Source organism: Thunnus albacares, chromosome 18, assembly GCF_914725855.1.
Source record: "Thunnus albacares chromosome 18, fThuAlb1.1, whole genome shotgun sequence".
Taxonomy (NCBI): Eukaryota; Metazoa; Chordata; class Actinopteri; order Scombriformes; family Scombridae; genus Thunnus; species Thunnus albacares.
In genome coordinates, this window is record NC_058123.1 from 1155048 (window position 1) to 1174498 (window position 19451).

General features: G+C 37.4%; 2 long non-coding RNA genes across 2 annotated transcripts; one reads left to right on the top strand and one right to left on the bottom strand.

The window, feature by feature from the left end:
* Positions 1-911: 911 nt before the first annotated feature.
* On the bottom strand, positions 912-7875 carry LOC122968205. The gene is made up of 2 exons (XR_006398780.1): positions 7790-7875; positions 912-2449 (listed from the first exon to the last, which is right to left on the bottom strand). It is a non-coding gene; the product is annotated as an uncharacterized LOC122968205 (long non-coding RNA).
* Positions 7876-8271: 396 nt separating this feature from the next.
* LOC122968207 lies at positions 8272-8639 on the top strand. The gene is made up of 2 exons (XR_006398782.1): positions 8272-8362; positions 8446-8639. It is a non-coding gene; the product is annotated as an uncharacterized LOC122968207 (long non-coding RNA).
* The last annotated feature ends 10812 nt before the right edge of the window (positions 8640-19451 follow it).

Sequence of the window (19451 nt, forward strand, 5' to 3'; positions counted from 1 at the left end):
ACACAGCATCAAGAGAGTAATAACTGCTGCCTGTGAACATCATCTGCAGAGGGCAGCTTTGTTTCTGTCCTGAGCTGATGAGTGGAGGTGGGTTTTTTGGCGCCACACCGCAGGTCCTGTGATGGTGAAGCGGAGGTTAACTTGTTGAGGTTATGGGACACTTCCCACATGACTGATAAGAACCTGCTGACACTGATTCTGTGGATGTGAGCTTCACAGCTTCACAGCTCTCTGCTCCAGCTGAGTAAATGGCTTATGTGTGAAATGTAAGCTATGCAGGTCAGTGCAGTCCGGAGTCACACTGAGCAAATAAATACTGTGATGTAACAGTGAACCCCCCCCCCCACCACCACCACCACCACCCCCACCTCTACATTAAACACATAGTTCATTACCGCCGACACACTTTCACCCCGCCGACACGTCTAACGGCCCCCCGCTCAATGATGACACATAAATCACAGACTGATAAATACACCTGATTGGTCTTTGTTCCAAACGTTCTGTGTTCTAATGCAGAAAGATGAATTCTTATGTAAAAATCAATACAGGATGTTCTGCAGAAAGGTGTCAGCGTTTAGTGTTATGGATCTTTATCTGACGGAGAAGCAGCTGCCGCTTCGGGATGGAGACGTTTTGGTTTTGTCGATCGATAAACGGGACACTTCTTCTTCTTCTTCTTCTTCTTCTTCTTCTTCTCCCGTCGTCCCTCCTTCGTCCAGCATCCGTCTTCTCAAGTACACTTTAAACGTGCAGATGTGAGATATTCTGATGACGGCTCTAAATCACGTTTATTGCTGATTGTGGAGATCTGAGCAGTTTCATAAAGGAGCCGATTCATCGTTTCAACTATAAGAAAACTGAAAAACTTTCCCAACAGAAACCCCCAAAAATATTCAGTTTACAGTGACTTAAACTTATTTATGATTATTTATTACTTATTTATTTATTTGGATCCTGATTAGCTTCCACATTGTGGTTGCATCAACATTATTCAATATTTAAATAAGAGAAAAAAAACATCAAAAGGTGTTAAACTGTTACAACCAAAGAAAAGTTCATACAGAAATATCTGAGAAGCTTTAATTTATTGATGATCAATAGTTGTCCATTAAGTGATTGACTGATAGTTTAACAGTTCTGCAGTTTAGATTGTTGCTTCAGTTATTTAACTGTTGACTTTTTGAATATTGAACTAAAATCATCAACAAACAGCTGCGAGTGTTTCAGCAGAAAGAAGATTTAAATCAATGTTTATATGTTCTTCTAAATGTTACAATATGACAAACATTCAAACATTATGGCAACTAATAAATGAGCATAAAACACAACAATAAACAACAATAAACAAACACAAGAAGAAGAAGAAAAGATTCTGGACTAAATCACATGTTCTAGATTTGGGGAAGATTAAATGTTTTTCTTTTGGATGAATGATGATAAATAAATATAATAATAAATATTAGCCTGTATGTTTGATCACAGATTATATTCAGAACATTTGACGGCTGTTTGGACTCAATATTGATCAGAAACATCTATAACTGGTTTATCTGATTAACAGCATCATATCAACTACTGTACAAGCACTTCCTGTTTACATTTACAAAGTGTTTATAACATGCAGGATTAATATTTATAACTAATACAAACAATATAAACATAAACCGGTGTGAACACAGAAAGGTTGAACCCTAATAATAATAATATTAATCATCATAATAAAAGTTTCAAACACAAAATGCAGCTCAAAGTTCTTAACAAATCTAAACTGTCAGTGAACATTATGTCATAAAAATATATAATCATGTTGGTGTTTGTTACGGCCAACATATGAAGACACCTGACGATTACTTTATTTATAAGAAGTAAATAGATAAATGAACCAAAACTATGAGAGTCTGGAGGTCAAACACACAACGAGCTTCCATAAACTAACAAACAAAACCATGAAAACTGAACCATCAGACCTTCATCCTCTAAAGAAATAACACAAAATAAAAGAGTCTAACAGTGAGTCGGCTGCTGTAATCAGCTGATCACCTGACAGGGTTCAAACAAACATAAACAGCTGTTTGCTGCTTTAATACTTTCATTTAGTTTGTTCTCTCATCATAAACAAAAATCCACAAAGAGCTTCTGTTTCCTTCTTTATTGATCTGAAACCTGTTTCCTGTTAAGATTCCTCAAACATCAGCCTGGTGTGTGTGTGTGTGTGTGTGTGTGTGTGTGTGTGTGTGTGTGTGTGTGTGTGTGTGTGTGTGTGTGTGCCCGTCTCCTTCCTGTCAGGTCATTTGAGGGATGCAGACGTTTGAAGATGATGATGAAGACATTAATGGTGCAGAAACCTCCTCCCTGCTGCTTATTGTTTTATAAAGCGAGACAGACAGTCCAATCTCAGATTGATTATGCTGCTTCTCTCCATTGATCGTGCCGCCTGCTGCTCTCCCTTCAAGTGTGTAAAAAAGAGAAAAACACTTTGATTCCTATTTGTATTTATTCTCCTCTCCATGAAGAGCTGAAGAATAGTTTTTATATTAATTTCATGGATTATTTGCTCATTATGCATTAATCACGGTGCCCCATCTGGAAGGTGCAGGCGTGACTGTGTGAGAAACAGCCATTCTGGTCTCAATTAGATTATGCCTCTGCTCGCCGTCTACCCATAAATCACTTCTCCAAAGTGAAATTAACAGTTACTGGAGCGCATTAATATCCCGAGTCAGGCATGAGGGGAAGGCAGCGACTGGAACCAGCCATCTCTCACAATGTTGAAAACATCATTCTGTTTGTGAAATATCAACATTACATGCTAAGGTTTCTCTGACAGGAGGAGTGATGGTGTGTGAAGCAGCAGCGCGCGCGCACACACACACACACACACACACACACACACACACACACACACACACACACACGTTAATGTAAAGTAATTAAAGTCTGAGTGATTCACTGTAAAGAATGATACTGATGACTGTTGTGATTGTGATGAAGATATCACATGTGGATATTTAGATTTTATCATCTGTCATCAACTTCACACGTCTGAATGTTTTGCAAAATTAACATTTTTGTATCTCATTTCTTTTTTACACGACGCTCAACGATTAAACTGTTTCCCCCAAAGAATCCCAGTGAATCTTTCCTGAACTTTAACCCAGATGTGTCTAAACACAATCAGAGAATACACACATACAGTCTGCAGATGTTTTCAGTATTAAACAGAGACAAAGTGAGTCTCAACACAACCAGGAACTGTTTTATACATCGCTGTAGTTTCTACTGGATCCGATATTTTACTGTAACAATCAACCAGGTACTTTGTGTCTGAACATTTCACTCATCAACACTTTATTAACTTGCTGAATACATTAATTAACAACATTTTCTCATCATGTTAATAGAAAACGTGAACGCAGCGAAACGCTTCCTGCAAATCATATTTGATGTTGCAGTTTAATCGTATCTGAACGTAACTTGTTGTTATATGTGAGTTGACAGCAGAGAGCCAGAAAACTGTCTGTTGTTATCACATGTTATATATGTTATAATAGTATTTAAATTCATACATTCAAAGAGTTTAGTTGTATCTGAATAGTGTATTATGAGTGTATTTTGCTAATACACTTTAGTATTTCCATTTTAAGCTAATCTCCCATCACATCAATGTTAGCGACAGAGCTAAGCTAACAGGCTCGGAGATCAGAGATCTTTATTTTCACTCTTCAGTGACTCTTTCTTGAATGAAATAGTGAACAGTAGCGAACAGAATGAGGGGAAAGTGAACACAAAGTAGAGAGACAATTAAAAAAGAAACTCCAGTAGCTTCTGTGATCGACTAGTGCTAGCAAGTTAGCGAGTTAGCGAGTTAGCGAGTTAGCGGTTAGTGCTGCAGGTCACTACGTCACCATGACTACGACCAAATTTTTCACTAAAACAGGCAGATTAATTTCACTGAATCACTTCCTGGTGTGAACAGATCTTTATACTAATAATACAAACATGAACTACTTTTTACTCGTTACAGTAGTTTTCTAACAGCTGCTGCTACATCTGATGTTTCTGATTTAATTTAATTTACATGTGTGAATGTTTGATTGTATGTTTTATTTTTGTTCTTCAGGTTTTCACTGGTTCAGTCTTTAATCGACATGAATCAGCACTGATCAGCATCACTGAGCAGGTAGAATAACTGAGGTGTAACATGGTAACATCTGTCTGATATCTGTCTCCATAGCGACAAAACTATTCTCACTTCTGATTGTTTCCTTTGTTCCTGACGAGCATCTGGAGCGCAGCTGTTTTAAAAATTAGTCAGATTTTACATATAAAACTTACCATCAACTGATGAAATATTCTGCATTTTTACAGATTAAACTCTGCTGATATACTGTTTGTTCCCTGCACACATGAAGACGACAATGTTCTGATCAAAGCTTCACTGTCTTTTTATAATGATTACATGTAAATAACATGAGCCAGCGTTCGTCACATGATCCTGAAATAACAAACGTCTTCTGGTTTAACATCGTGGTGACGAAGGTCGACAGTCCTCTACAACTCTGAAGAATTTAATCCTTTTAATTAAAACAACAACTTTATATTTCTATATATATATATTTCACTCTGAAATACGTCACACGAGTGAAGAAAAAGACTCTCTGTCTTTAAAGCATTAATAATAATAATAATAATAATAATAATAATAATAATAATAATGTGAGGGTTGTTGCTGCCTCTCAGCAGCAGCAGAGACAATAAGAGTCAAACAGTGAGATATCATCGTGAACAGTCAGATCTCAGGGGAAGAGGACTTAAAGCCGCTGTGTGATGTCCGTCACATCTTTGATAGATTGGAAGTGTGACATTAAAATGGAAATTACTCGAGGGAGACTTGACAAGAGGACGGCAGGCGACCTTTGACCTCCGGCTAAGACCACAGACTGACAGGAAGGATGGATAGTAGAGACTGAAGAGCCGCTTACATAAAGACTGAAGAGTCATGTGTGATTGTAATAACACGTTGATATCTGACTGTAGCCTTTAACACTGATAACTGTATTTATATGCTGCGATCTGATCAGGGATCAATATTAAAAACATGTTTATTTTACTCATAAAAACATCCCTGAGTCCACATGGTCAATGATTTTCTTTCTGTAATGAGACAAAATGAGTTATTTTTATGTAAATTAATATGAGTTTCCTGTGAGATCAGATCACAGCAGCAACGTCAGGTAATTACAAAGAAAATCCTGCATTTTTAACCCTGATCCTGATCAAACAAATTGTGCATTTTTCAGGGAAAAAATTGTTGTTGAGCTTGTTTGTTTATGTATTTTATGTATTTATATTCCATTTAGTCAAAATCTGTCACAATTCATGAGTACAACATTTTAAAGAATAGATGTGGAGCAATTCTGCAACAGTTGACGTTCGCTGCACAATAAAATTACATCACAATAATCAAACAATCTAAACCTGAACACTGACAGATCCAGTTGATTATATGAAGATGTTTATATCTGGAACATGACGGCTGATGGTGATACTGGTCTGACAGTAAACGCTGAACCATTGATCTAAGAAGCACATAATAATGTTAAACATGTCGTGGACACGTAGAGTACAGAGGACGAACATGAAAACGAAACATGACCTTCGTAACAAAACGTGTTTTTTACTCTTTTAATCAGGCTGCGGGAACACAGAACATGAACGAGGACTTAAAAAAACCTGCAGCTGAGGACTTAAAGTTCATTAAATGAGAAGGAGGAGAGAGAATATAAAAGGGAGATAAAGAGTGTAAAGATGGAGCTGGAGATAGATTGTGGGACCATGCAATTCCCTAAACTATGATGACTCCTGCTCTTACATCTGTCAGGCTGTGAACAGCAGCAGAGGAGGAGGAGGAGGAGGAGGAGGAGGAGGAGGAGGCCTCTCCATACATAATTAATGACATCATTTCAACTACACTATTGACTAAACAAATGCATAAATCACACCGGCCCGAGTCAATAGACACGGAAACGTTTAATCATGTTCTAAATAATGACTACTGTTCCCATAATGCCATAATTATTTTCAGCTGCTGATGTGAATTAATCGGCTGTCAGAGCGGCGATCAGAGCGGCGAGCAGACGTGAAGCAGCAGCGATCAGGGAGGCCGAGCGGTGATTGACAGCGACGGAGGAGAAAAAAAAGCCGAGCGGGGCCGGCGGGCGGCGTCTTTATGTGGAGTGGCAGGTGAAAAGTGGCTGTCAAAAAATGCAGTGGATATTTGCTGTTTTGTTTATCAGCTGGCTGGCGCTGAATAAAAGTGGGAGAACATGTATAGCCTGTCCGTCTGCCTTTTCATCTGCTTCCCTAAATGGGTCTGGGGATTGGAGAGTGCAGTTTATCCCCTCCATTCTCCCTGACAGAGAAACCATTTAAAGCTCAGAGACAGCAGTCTGTCACCAGAGACAGCGCTCAAATCAACTCTTCACATGCTGCTGCTGCTGCTGCTGCTGCTGCACATCAGCAGGTTTATCCCGATGTCTGCCCTCCACTTATATCACTGAGACCAATCTGTCATTACCATCATTCACACGTATCACAACCAGAGCTCAGACAACACCTGCACTAACTCTCAAACCAACAAAACCTGTCTTTTATTTATTTATTTATTTTTAATGAATTTGGTTTTTTTTGTGTCTGATTCAGTCGGTTAAATGTTCAGTTACACTTTCTGTAAATTTTATTTTCCCAAACTTGAAAGTTTAACTCCTGGCAGGAATAAAATGATGGCAGAGAATTGCAAAAATCTGTTATATATTTATAATTTTCTTGTCCTAAAAGTACTCCTCTCATTAAATCAAACCCCATTGTTGATCCTTATAATGGTTGCAATTGTTTCAGCAGCAGCTACTCATTATTTACATGTTGTTAGATATAATAACTGTTACGGTTGATAAAGATGAATCCGGGTTTGCAGGATGAAGTAGCCCAGTCATCATTAAACCACATATACACCTGTAATTTATATAAAGTATCTCTCTGTTTGGACCTTTTTGCAGAGAAATATGTCCAGGCCATCCAGTAGACGTGGTTATATGTTGAAATATAGTCATTATATTTCCTTAAATACAGGTTATAATCTACTGAACTTAATTTTTTAGTGTTTGCAGATGACTCTTTACTGTGCTGTGAGCTGTTCTGTTATCAGCTGTTCAGACAACAAACAGAGTTTAGAAAAACAGGAAGTATAAATCACAGCTTCTGCTCCATTAAATCCTCGTGTTTGAGTCTCATCCTGACCGACCGGGTATCTAAAGCCCCGCTGACCTCTGTTAGCTCGGAGCTATCGTTACGTTTCCAAACTGAAATCCCACTTTTCGTGTTTCTGCCATCGTCTAACGTTCCCGCCCCGGATTCAAACGATCTTCCTACAACTTGTCTGGCTGCTCTGTGAAACAACTGGACCTGCTGGGCATTTCTGCTGGACCTCTTGTAGACCACTAACACGACATTTTGACCATCACATCGGGCATTTAACCCAAACGATGGTTTTTCTTTCTAAACCATTTATAACCATTTGAACCCGAACCAGGGGAAGGATTGGTGCATCACCTGCAAACAAAAATGTTCCTCTATTTTGTGCTATTAACACCAAAACACATGCATAATAATTCTGTACCAACAATAAACAGATTGTTGACATGGAGGAATCTGTACCAACAGCCACTTCCTTACAAAAAAACATGTTGGTTGTAAACAGGAAGTGAACAGTGATCTATAATAACGTCACCTGATCTCCTCCTTTGTTCCCGTCATCATCACTACAGCTGCTAGAGGACGCTGTCACTGCATTATGAACAGATGTTTTGTTGGAGTTGCTGAAATGATGGATTCTGTCTTTTTTTTCTAAATTCTAATAAGAATTTAGAATTTAGAAGTAGTAATATTCTTCTTTTTCTTCCTCATTTCTCTAATTTCCTGCCTTTCTTCCTCTGGGGTTTTGTCTCTTCTCTCTGGAGGACGTTACAAACATGAATGGAGATTTATCCGGGTCAACAGCAGCTTCAGTTTCACTCTGATTCTGATGGTAAAGCCGCTTTGATGAGCCCGTCTCCTCCTGACACCTCCCCTGACACTCAAGGGAATCTCCTCTCCAAACGCCATCCAGCCGGGTCGCAGGTTAATGACTTTGTGTTTACCATCCAACCGGCTCTTTGATAACAAGCCGCCCTTCCTCCTCCTCCTCCTCCTCCTCCCTCCATGTTCCTGCCCCGCCGAGGCCGATGAAGACGCTCGGTGTAGCAACCCGGAAGCGAGGAATGTGACGCCACACACAAGGGGGCTTTGTGGGAGAACAAGCAGAGTGAGAACCACTAATATTTATTCATGATAGAGAGAAAGTAGTGGTTTGTTGGCACAGGCTACTTCATTTACATTCTGTTATAGACTGTTTGCCCCAGCGTGGGAGCTCTGTCCATCTCCAAATAGATGAACCTGTCCTGCTCACTCCTTCTCCCTGTCAGCCAGTCATGTTGCCTCGCAAGAAAACTCCTCAAAGAAGCTTCTGCAGGTTGTTTCTCCGCTGTAATGGAGTCTTTATAAACACCAAGACGCTCAAAAGAGATGGACGTCTGCGCAAAGGCACAGGAATTCAGCAGTTTGCTCCTGTGATTAAAGGATATTTATTTATATCAAGATTTAAATGCAGCATCTTGTTTCTGAGGGAGTCCACAGACACAAAAACATGAATAATCAGTCTATAAAAGTGAATCAATGGTTTATAACACACTATAATGTAGCCGTCAGCAGATATAAGTGGTTATTAATAAAACAACTATAACTCCAGAAGTGTTTGCTGCTGTATAAACAGATAAATATTAATAATATAGTAAAAAAACAGCTGTAATAACAGGAAATGGAAACAGTGTAAATGTTGATTATGTTGTATTCTTTTTATTTATTATCATCCTGAAGGAAGATTAGTTTACAAACACACTGATGACAAACAAAAACAACCAAAGAGTCAACGACATAAATACAAGATAAAAAGATAAATTAAAATAATAAAAATACAATAAAATAAACTATGTAATATTAATAGAAACACTATTACCTTCTACCCTGCACACACACATGTAATATTAATACACTACTACCCTGTACATTCAAATAAATATATATATAAAAAATACAATAAAATAAAGATAATACTAATAGAAACACTAAAACCTCTACTGCCCTGTACATACAAATAATATATATATATATAATAAAATAAAGTTTATTAATAAAGAAACTGGTGTTGATCAAAGTGTTTTACAGAGAAATTTAAGATATAATTAAATAATTAAAACTAAAATAAATAAGTAAAACCAGACAGAGCAGAGTTAAAACAATTGTATCATTATATTAATAATTAAAGTGACTCTGTATAAAAGGTGAGTTTTTATCTGGACTGCAGGTTGATTTTCCTGATTTTACTGAAATAAACGTAAACGTTGAGCCTGATTTTTGTGTAGTTTTGCTCCTTTAACACTTGTTCTCCTGTTTCATGGGAAACAGATCGACACCGGCGGCGCTGAGGATGATAAGAGTGTAATGATTGGCCCACGAGTTTAAAGAGTCACACACTTAATCACCGGCGGGTGAGAAGAGGCCGAAGATAAAGCAGCTGGAAACCAGTTTGACTCTGAAGGGGGAATATTGAGTCTCTGTCAGCATCTTCAACAACAGCTGCACAGTTTCTCACCAGAGTTTCATCTAAAGGAGCCTCACTGATGAGAAGAGAGTATTATTATTACTGATTACCAAGACCACTTTCTGGATAAATATTGGATCAATTGTTGAGTTATACAATTCAATTTTCTAGTTTTTAGCTCCTATTTTCTAATATTTCTTATTGTCAGACACTGAACCTCATGCAAGAAACTTTCACACAAACATTTGTTCTGAACATACGAGCGATTTAAGTTCAGAGTTCAGAGCTGTCTTCATATGAATAAACTAAAATAAAATATTTAACTAAATCAAACTGAATACAAAATTAATATTCTCTTCAGCATATCATCAAGCTCCCAAACTATTGATGAAGGTGTCCCTCAAGGATCAATATTAGGCCTCCTGCCGTTCACAAATAAATAGTGTTAATTTTCCAACTCAGCACTGTAATATCTGTTTCTATGCAGATGATACCATCTTGTTCCACAGACCAACCAGACCTTCTGCAGGCCTTTGTTTGATTTAAAACTGGTTCAGACAAACCTCTGATGCTCTAAATGGTGAACTTATTGACTCAGTGCAACAATATAAATATTCTGGATTGTCTTCATGAACATCTCGCTCAAAAACTAGAAATTCTGATTAAATTTGTGCACCAGAACAGAGCTGGTCTGAAAACACATTTCAATCAAACAGCTTTTGAAAGTGAACTTTTTTCCTGTATATCGCTTCTGAAAATATATTTTTATCATATTTCAGTTTGTAAAGCACTTTGTAATCTCTGAATTTGATAGGTGCTATATAAATAAACCGTATTACTATTATTATTATTAAGTGCCATTCAATTCATAACATCTCACACTCACCAATGTGAGTTATATGTAAAAGGTCAGACTGGTTTTAAACATTCATCATACAGACTCTGTACTGGGACAGACTGGTATCCATTAACGCCATTAATGTTAAAATTACCTGATCAATAGATGAATATAAATTAATGCAATATGTAATAAAACAATCTTCTATTACCCAGAGATGATGGCTGAAAGGGAATGACTGATGCTGAACTTTTTTCATAACTCACTAGTGGAAACAGAGACTTTGAAGTTTTAGTAGATGATATTTTTCATAATGTTTGTGATTGATCTCAACAACATTTCCTGAATAACAAACTAATGATTAATTAACTAATTAGGCGCCTGTATCTGATTGAAAGTTGACCTCTGCTTGTCAGATGTTTGGATGAAGGTGAATCTGGCTGTTAATACAGATATTCACTTTTTATATATGTCATATTTTATAGATATATATCTGAAATTTGTCAATAATCCAAACCAGACTACGGTGGTAGCAGCTGGAGAGAAAATGCCAGCGACGTCCTGCAGATATAATAACGTCTGTTAATGCCGGCTGATTAATGCACATAATGAAAGACGATCAATAGTAATAACCTGCGGTGACACCAGTGTGTTTGAGTTGGAAACAGCACAAAGTGAACCTGTGACACATTTTTATTTACACCTCAAACACATCATCTGCCTCCTCAGCCTTATGTGGTTAAATTCCCGCCCCCTCCACCTCCCCATATAAAATGTATTGCCATTTAAACATGACAAAGAGGCCATGGAGGTGGTCATTACAATAATCCATCATGTCTTCCAGTGGTTGGATCCAGCCTAGCGGTAAATCCAATCTAAGCAAGGGTCAACACTGTTTTTTTCCTCCAATATGGCTGACTGCTGCGTCCGCTCGGCTGTCATCAGTTAGCTTTTGTCAACATGAGGCCAACAAACGGAGACACATTAATGCTGCAGACACACCAACACATGCTGCTCATTCTACAGCTGCTGTTACACTTCAATACATCTAACATACATGTAGACAGAGATGATCAAGTTTATTAGCCCTGATCTCGATCCCAGTCCTTTAATAATGAATATGTCTGATATGATACGTTTATTTATCTAAATGTTTGTTAAATATGTATCTGACACATTGGAATAATGGAGTAATGGAGATTCAACAACTGAAACTGATGTTAATTGATCCACTAGACAGAAGATGTGTCACTTCGTTTGGAGTTGATGAAACTACAAAAACCTCAGATGCTCGAATGTCCTGCTGTCGTTACCGAGCTGCAGCTCCAACGGCATTAAAGCGCCAACGACGCCGGCTAGACGCTCCAACTTCTCTCTAGAAACTTCTCTCAATCACTGTTTTCAACGAGTCATTATGATCTCAATCTCTAATTAAAAAAAAGATTTGTTGGCTCAACATAAAGGTGTTCCTCAAGGTTCTACTTTAGGACCACTTATATATATACATATATGTATTATTTATATTAAGTAATTCAACTCTTTATTCTCTTTTATTCAACTCTATTTTTACAGGAGAACATTTGAACAGGCAAAAAGTTACAGAAGTTACGTCGGCACTGGTGTTACGTAGTAACGAGTATCACCTCAACAAATAACTTCAAAAGAATGAGGAGATAGAAGTGATTTTACAGTTTATTGTTTTACAGCGTACCAGCCCTTTAATAACGAATATCTGCTGATATTCTGATATGATTTCACTCACTGAGCACTTTATTAGGAACAACTGTACAACAGCTCTGCTATAAAATCTACTTTTATGAAGCTTCTACGTTGTCAGAAAGGTGATAATTCTCCTTTATGTTTATGACCGCAGTGAATTATGCTGTTCCTAATATTTTGTCCACCTCATCAACATACATGAAAGGGGGCAACGTTTTATTGTTTAGCATAGAGAAGACTACAGCTCCCATGAACATTTAACAGTTATACAGCATCATAGCTTTGTTTCATCTCTGCTGAAGTCAGTTTTCCAACATTTCTCTGGTTCTTTTGTTTTCTATCATCTTAGAATTAAACAGTGAAGTGTTGCTGTTGTAATGTAGTGCTACAGAACTACAGTATATCATTACAGTTTATCACATTATCAACATGCAGATGCTGTTTGATTTCAGATACAATTTACTTGAAAAATCAATACTTTGTTTCTTGTATTAAATCTGCGACACATTTGTGAAATATTTGCTACCCGCCTGCTTTAATATTCATAATATTCATAATTTATTTGTACATATGTTTAAAAATGTTTTATTCTTATATGTTAAAACAAGTTTTCAGTCAGTAGAGTTTGATTAGTTTTCTTTCCTGAAGCTTTTAATACGTTTATTTTATTGGCACTGTTGTGGTGTTTTGTGTTTTTAAATGTTTTAGAGAACAAGATGGTAAAACTAGTTTATCTTAATTATAATAATTATGAATCTGATGGTGTTTTTTAGCTCCTTTAACTCTGAGATGCTGCAAAACCAAACAGTGCAATATTGTGTTAATGGTGACTAATGTGCAGGTATGGATCTGTGGTCGTCCCTCGTTGTCCTCCTCCAGGCAGCCTAAGGAACCCCCCATATAGAGTTAATCATTACATCCCAACCCCTACCCTCATTGATTACCCACATACTGCAGTCAATCCCGCGCTGGATGCAGATTGCTGTGGCAGAACAGTCGCCTCAGCCTTTAAAACTGCTTTCATTTTCTGTGTTTGTGCTAAAGAAATATCGACCGGCTGTATGTGAGCGCTCAACAAGTTTGTGCCCAGTCGATCTTCAGCATAACACACACACACACACACACACACACACACACACACGAGATGATGATAAAAATTGTTTTTTTTCTGAGGTTTCATCAAAGTTGAATTGACTTTTTGTTTTCTTGTTGCTTGTCAGAGTTGAATTGTGAGATGAGAGTTTGAAGTGAAGAGAAGATGGAGGAGCTGAAGCTCAGAGTTACAGTTATCTGAACTTAAAGCTGAGTTTATAACTTGATGTAAAAGGTTAAACATGAATCCTTCCACAGATCTTCAGTGCAGTGTGATTTCACCGGTATTGTATTCACCTGCAGCTTCATATATAAATCAGTATCAACAAAGTGCTTCACAAAAATATGAAAATACAGTAGTAGTAGTAGTAGTAGCAATAGTAGTAGTTGTGGTAAAACAACGAGAAAGTTGTAATAAGGAAATGAAATCAGAACAGACATAAAATTAAAATAAAAAAGGGAGGAAAATGGAATAAAATACACAAAATAGAACTTAGTTAAACATCAGATTAAACAAGATTCTTATTAGCATTTTAAGTCACGTTAGCTTTAATCAAGTAATGTTAGCATCAACATTAGCATTTTAAAAGTCACGTTAGCATTAAAGAGGTAATATTAGCTTTAAAAGAAAGTAATGTTACCATTAAAAGAGTAAGATTAGCATCTCAGAGAGCAGTGTTAGCATTAAAAAAGTAACGTTAGCATTAAAAAGGTAATGTTAGCTTTAAGAGGAAAGTAATGTTAGCATTAAAAGAGTAAGATTAGCATCTCAGAGAGCAGTGTCAGCATTAAAAAAGTAATGTTAGCATTAAAAAAGTAACATTAGCATTAAAAAGGTAATATTAGCTTTAAGAGGAAAGTAATGTTACCATTAAAAGAGTAACATTAGCATTTTAGAGAGCAGTGTTAGCATTAAAAAAGTAATGTTAGCATTAAAAAGGTAATGTTAGCTTTAAAAAAGTGTTGATGTTAGCGTTTAGCTCCAGTAACTTTACAGCCTGGCTGTGGACTCTTAGTCTAAACAATAACTGGATCAATTGATAATCATACAGAACAACAATAATCATTAGTAGCAGTTTGTTCTGTAATCTGGCTGTAAAACAGATTTTCTGGTTGTAAGAGACTTTGTTCTATTGTTGCCATGTGAAGCGACCAAATAAAGAGGTTTTATAAAGACATTTTGCTCCTGTGGTCCTGAGATGTGCAGGAATTGTTAAACAGCCGGTTGTTTCTGTGTGTTGACTCTCAGCTGTTCAAACAGGAGCGCCGTCACCATCACTCTTTGCTCAGCTGAAGAAAGGATTCCTCCGTCACAGTTACAGCTCAATAAGCTTTACAGTGACCGCTGCTAAAAGAGAGAGAGGAGCGTCGCAGGCTGTTTGACTTCTAAAAAAACAACATTTCTGACTGCAACACTTCACTTCCAATCTGTTTTAATCTCTCCAAATCCTGAATGTTCTGCATCTCTTTCACTCGTCGGAGGATTTGAGTAAAGCTTTCAGACGGCGGCGGCCTTCTGGCTTCAGCTCAGATGTAAAAGCTTTGTTATAGATGTGTAATTTAAAATACGCTCTCCTCCATCTCCTCAGAGACATTAAGCAAATGTGCCGAGCGCTTCTTAATCTGCCCTGATTAATATTTCCTCTGAGGGAATAAGTTACAAGGCTTTAAAGTCACCGCCACTAGAAACAACTTGTGAGACTTATTTAAATGGATATCTGGCTCCCATCATATTCATGCCTCCGAATGGAAACTGATATTTTCTATTAATCTGTATTTTATGAGGCAATTGGCTGCGATAAATGAATTAACCAAATTACATCTATATAGCCGGCGTCGTGAATACCTTTAGTGGTTTTGTGTTTAATCTCTGGAAGTCATGAAATTATTCTCAGCCTGCTGTTTGTCTAATGTGGTGGTTCTCAACCTGAGGGTCGAGACCCTTCAGTGGGTCGTAGGATTAATCTGACAACTGATGAATAAGTTTAGAAATAAGAAAATAAACATACTCTGCTTTACTGTAATATTAGTTTCTTTATTAAGAAATAATGAAGACTATTGTTACCACTCAATAAAAATGCAGCCGTCATAAAGGACTTACAGGAAGTAAATAACGGCGTCAATAACAGTTAATAGAGTATTTATATAATTATTATTAGTATTTATATAGATTAATTATAACCTATTAATAAAAACTGGTCTCTGGGTTTCTTCTTTTCTCTTTGGCAAAAATGCAGTTTAAAATATACATTAATTAATACTCAGTGTTAACTTGGTAATAACTAATTTTATAACGTATTTACTTACTTGTAACTTTTGTTTAATTAGCAAAGAATAACGTAGAGAACGTTCAGGTAGCAGCTTCTCAGAGCTGATCGTCACTTTCACCCGTCAGAAGAACATCAGCTGCAGATAATTAAACTTTAACTCTTTATGTTTGTCTTCTCTGTAGTTAATGTGTTAATTAATGTTAACGCCGCTCTGCGATGGCGACTGAACTGTGTGACTTTCCTCCGGTGAAACCATCAGCTGGTCTCATCTCACCTTCAGGAGTCACATCACAGCGCTGTGGTTCAGGTCTCGTTAGGTTTACAGAAAGTTTATGGTTTGAGTTATTAAAAATGATCATTTGAAACGTGGTGCGGGTTAAAGTTACTACTTCCTCAAAATAAGGCAACTTTCATCGTCATAGCAACAGTAAATACCACAACAATCACGGTTGGAAACCTGAAACAAACAGCAAAGTCCATTAAGTCCACCCAACCTGCCACCTCTCAATATGGAAATATGTCAACTTATACAGACATTAGACAAGATATTAATACTGTTATTGTAGTAGTTGATCATTCTTGCAAACTTATGGTAACGTTAGTGATTTAGCTTAAATTAGTTAACATACTTTGCTGGACTCTGCATCTGCAGGTGGTTGTTTAGATAGAAGTGACTGAAAGCTTTGTTTGTATTACTGAGTGCATTGTTTAAGTATTAAAGCAGTTAGAGATTATGCAAGTAATAGTGATTTAAGATTTAGTGCATATATAATGAAATAATGCTCTATGCATTGTGTATGATAGCTTGATTTCTCTTTGCAGAATCTGTTGCTCAGGCTCATTCAAGTCTTGAAAGGACAGAAGTCGTCTGCGTCCGTGTTTTAACAGACGCACCTGGAGACGCACCTGAAGTTTGGAAGAATAAGTTTTATACAGTCCTTTGTTCTCACTAACATCATGTCATGTGGAGCAGCAGGAATGGACCCAAATGCAGAGACTGACATGCAGGGTTGATGAAAACCTTCTTTATTCTTGGACAAAACAGAAGCTGGCTGAGCAGAGAGGCACAAGAACAAACGATCCAACAAAGACTGAACAGAAAACCAGGATTTAAAAACTAACGAGGAGATGAGGTGCAGGTGGGGAGATGGGTGGAGAACTCAGGAGAGGAGAGTGAGGTGATGAAACAGGGAAACACGGAGCAGAGCAGGACTGATGAGGCTAACACCAGGCAGGTGTTGCTAACGAGTCCAGATGCAGGACAGGTGTGGAGAGACAAACAGGCCACAGGGAGGAAACTGAAAACCAAAACCCATAGAACACAAACTCTCAATGCAACCCACACTAACCCGTCCAAGAATAACCATAAACACAAACCCAAGTACACAACACGCTACGCTAACCACCACCCAAACCACAACAAGCAAAACCAGATGACCAGAAGGACTCAACAGAAGTGTAACACAGGAAACCCCAAAGAACACAAACACACAAAGAGTCTAAAAAACAAACCTTTAGTCCATTCAGGATGTGACAACATTCATATTTTATTAATATTTCATCATGTTCAGGTTGGAGCTGCAGACTGTCGACATTAATTAGACTCACAGTTTTACTTATTTATAACTTAAGTCGCTTCCAAATGATAAAATCTAATTAGAAGGATTCAGATTCAATAAAATGTGAACCAAAAAAGGGATTTTTAATGACTTGGAAGAGCCAAAGTTGTTCTTGGCAACAATTTCTATTATTGATTTGTGTAATTTAATGTATTTCTTAAGCAAGAATCTGACATCTGAAGACTTTACTGTGGACTCTGAGAAACAGTGATAAACTGTTTTCTGCCATTTTACAGACTTCAGGCTGTAACTCGCTGTTATTTCCATTATCAGTTAATCTAATGATTATTCTCTGGATTAACTGATTCATTATTTAGACTATAAAAAGTTTCAAAACAGTGAAAAAAATGCTGTTTATAATTGTCTCAAAGCCCACAGTGATGTCTTCAACGTGCTTGTTTTAATCTGGATCACCGACCCGGTAAAGCAGGCAGCTCCAGGTTCCCTCCGCATCATCTGATCAATCAGTCCAACATGAGCTCTGACTGGTCCTCCATCCTCCATCTGCTGGTCCTGGTCCTGAAGAGGGACTCTGTCTGAAGACTTTAATAGTTTTAGTTTCTATTGAGCTCCTTAGTTGTAAAGTTGTGTTTTATTAAACTGAGGGACAGCTGGTATCAATCAATCACAGGAGGACTGTCATTATTGTCATTGATAATCCATTGATTGATCAGTGATCAGTCACACACAGAGAGGTTGAGTTTACTGTCATGGAAAACTGGGAAAATAGCAAATATTCACATGTGAGAAGCTGCTGACAGAAGAGATTTGACTTTTTGGTTTAAAAAATAACTTAAAAGAATAAATAAATGTTTTATTTTAACAATCGACTAATCATCCCAGGGCCCCGTATTAATCCAGTCATGAATAAAGATATTCAATGTACTCTATAGATTATGATAAAAACAAAGCACCTCACACTGAGAAGCTGAAATCAGAGAATTTTGGAGCATTTTTGATTGAAAATTTGATTAATTGATCATCAGAACGGTTGCTGACAAATCGATGCATCGACCAAACGGTTGATTAATTGAGAAAATAATCTGCAGATGAATCAATAATGAAAACAATTGTTAGTCGCAGCCTCGTGGTCATAAATCAGAAATATTGTGAAGCTGAAGCTGTTTTAATGAAAGATTTGAATATTGTAGTGAAAAGTTAGATTATATGTGATATCTACAGAGCAGCAGCTCAGTGTGTCTGCTGTTTACTGCAGAAATGTAAAAGTGCCTGAGTAAACTCCATTTAATGTGGCCTGCAGTATCTGAAATACATAAATATGTCAAGTGAAGGAGCCTTAATAGACCTGCTTAGGCTGGTAATTGCAGCAGTATTGTTTCCTTCTGATTAGGACAAAAGCGTTCCCCGAGGACCCCCCATCCTTCAGCTGCTTCATCTGCATTAGCCGGCTCTTCCCCGGCTTTAATCTGCTCTCTCCTCAGGTATTTAGAATAAATCAATGGGAATACATGATTGTTTAATGATTTTTGGAGGAGCTCTCTTCGACCACAGCTGCATGATTTAGAATGACTAATTCCACTTTTTACCATTGATCCACGGCTGCATCCTCGCACAAGAATGCCCATATTTAGAGACTGCTTGCTGGGCTTTTAGCGGCGAGGAGATCCTTCAAGGTTATGGAGCAAAATAAAAAAGATAGTTTTATCTGAATGTGTGGAAACATCAAATCAACAAATGTCATGATATAATCTGTGAGATATGAGATACAAACACATTTGTTTTTAATTCACTTAATTGCTATTGATCCTCAGGAGGAGAAATTCATCAGTTTTCCTTCACAGAAAGGTCAGAGGTCACAGAATGGCAACCCTGCAGCTGGCTGGGATTCAGTGTCGGGCTCAACAGCACTCTGGCAGCGAGGCTGTTCGCAGGTTCAGTGGACACAAACATCTTTATGAAAGAGCAATATCTTACACACAACCAGGAAAACCAACAAAAGAACATTCAGTCGAAGAACAACAAACTAACACAGAAAGGAATTTGAGCTGCAACTCATTTATTAATGTCATTATTGATTAATCTGATAATTATTTTCTTGTTTGGTCTATAAAATCATCAGGTGATGATATCAAATATCTTGTTTTATCCTGAACCCAGAGATATTTAGTGACTATCACATCAGACAAAGAAAATCAGCACATCCTCATAACTGTAAAATGCATTTTTATGCAGACGATACTGTTTTATACTTGAAT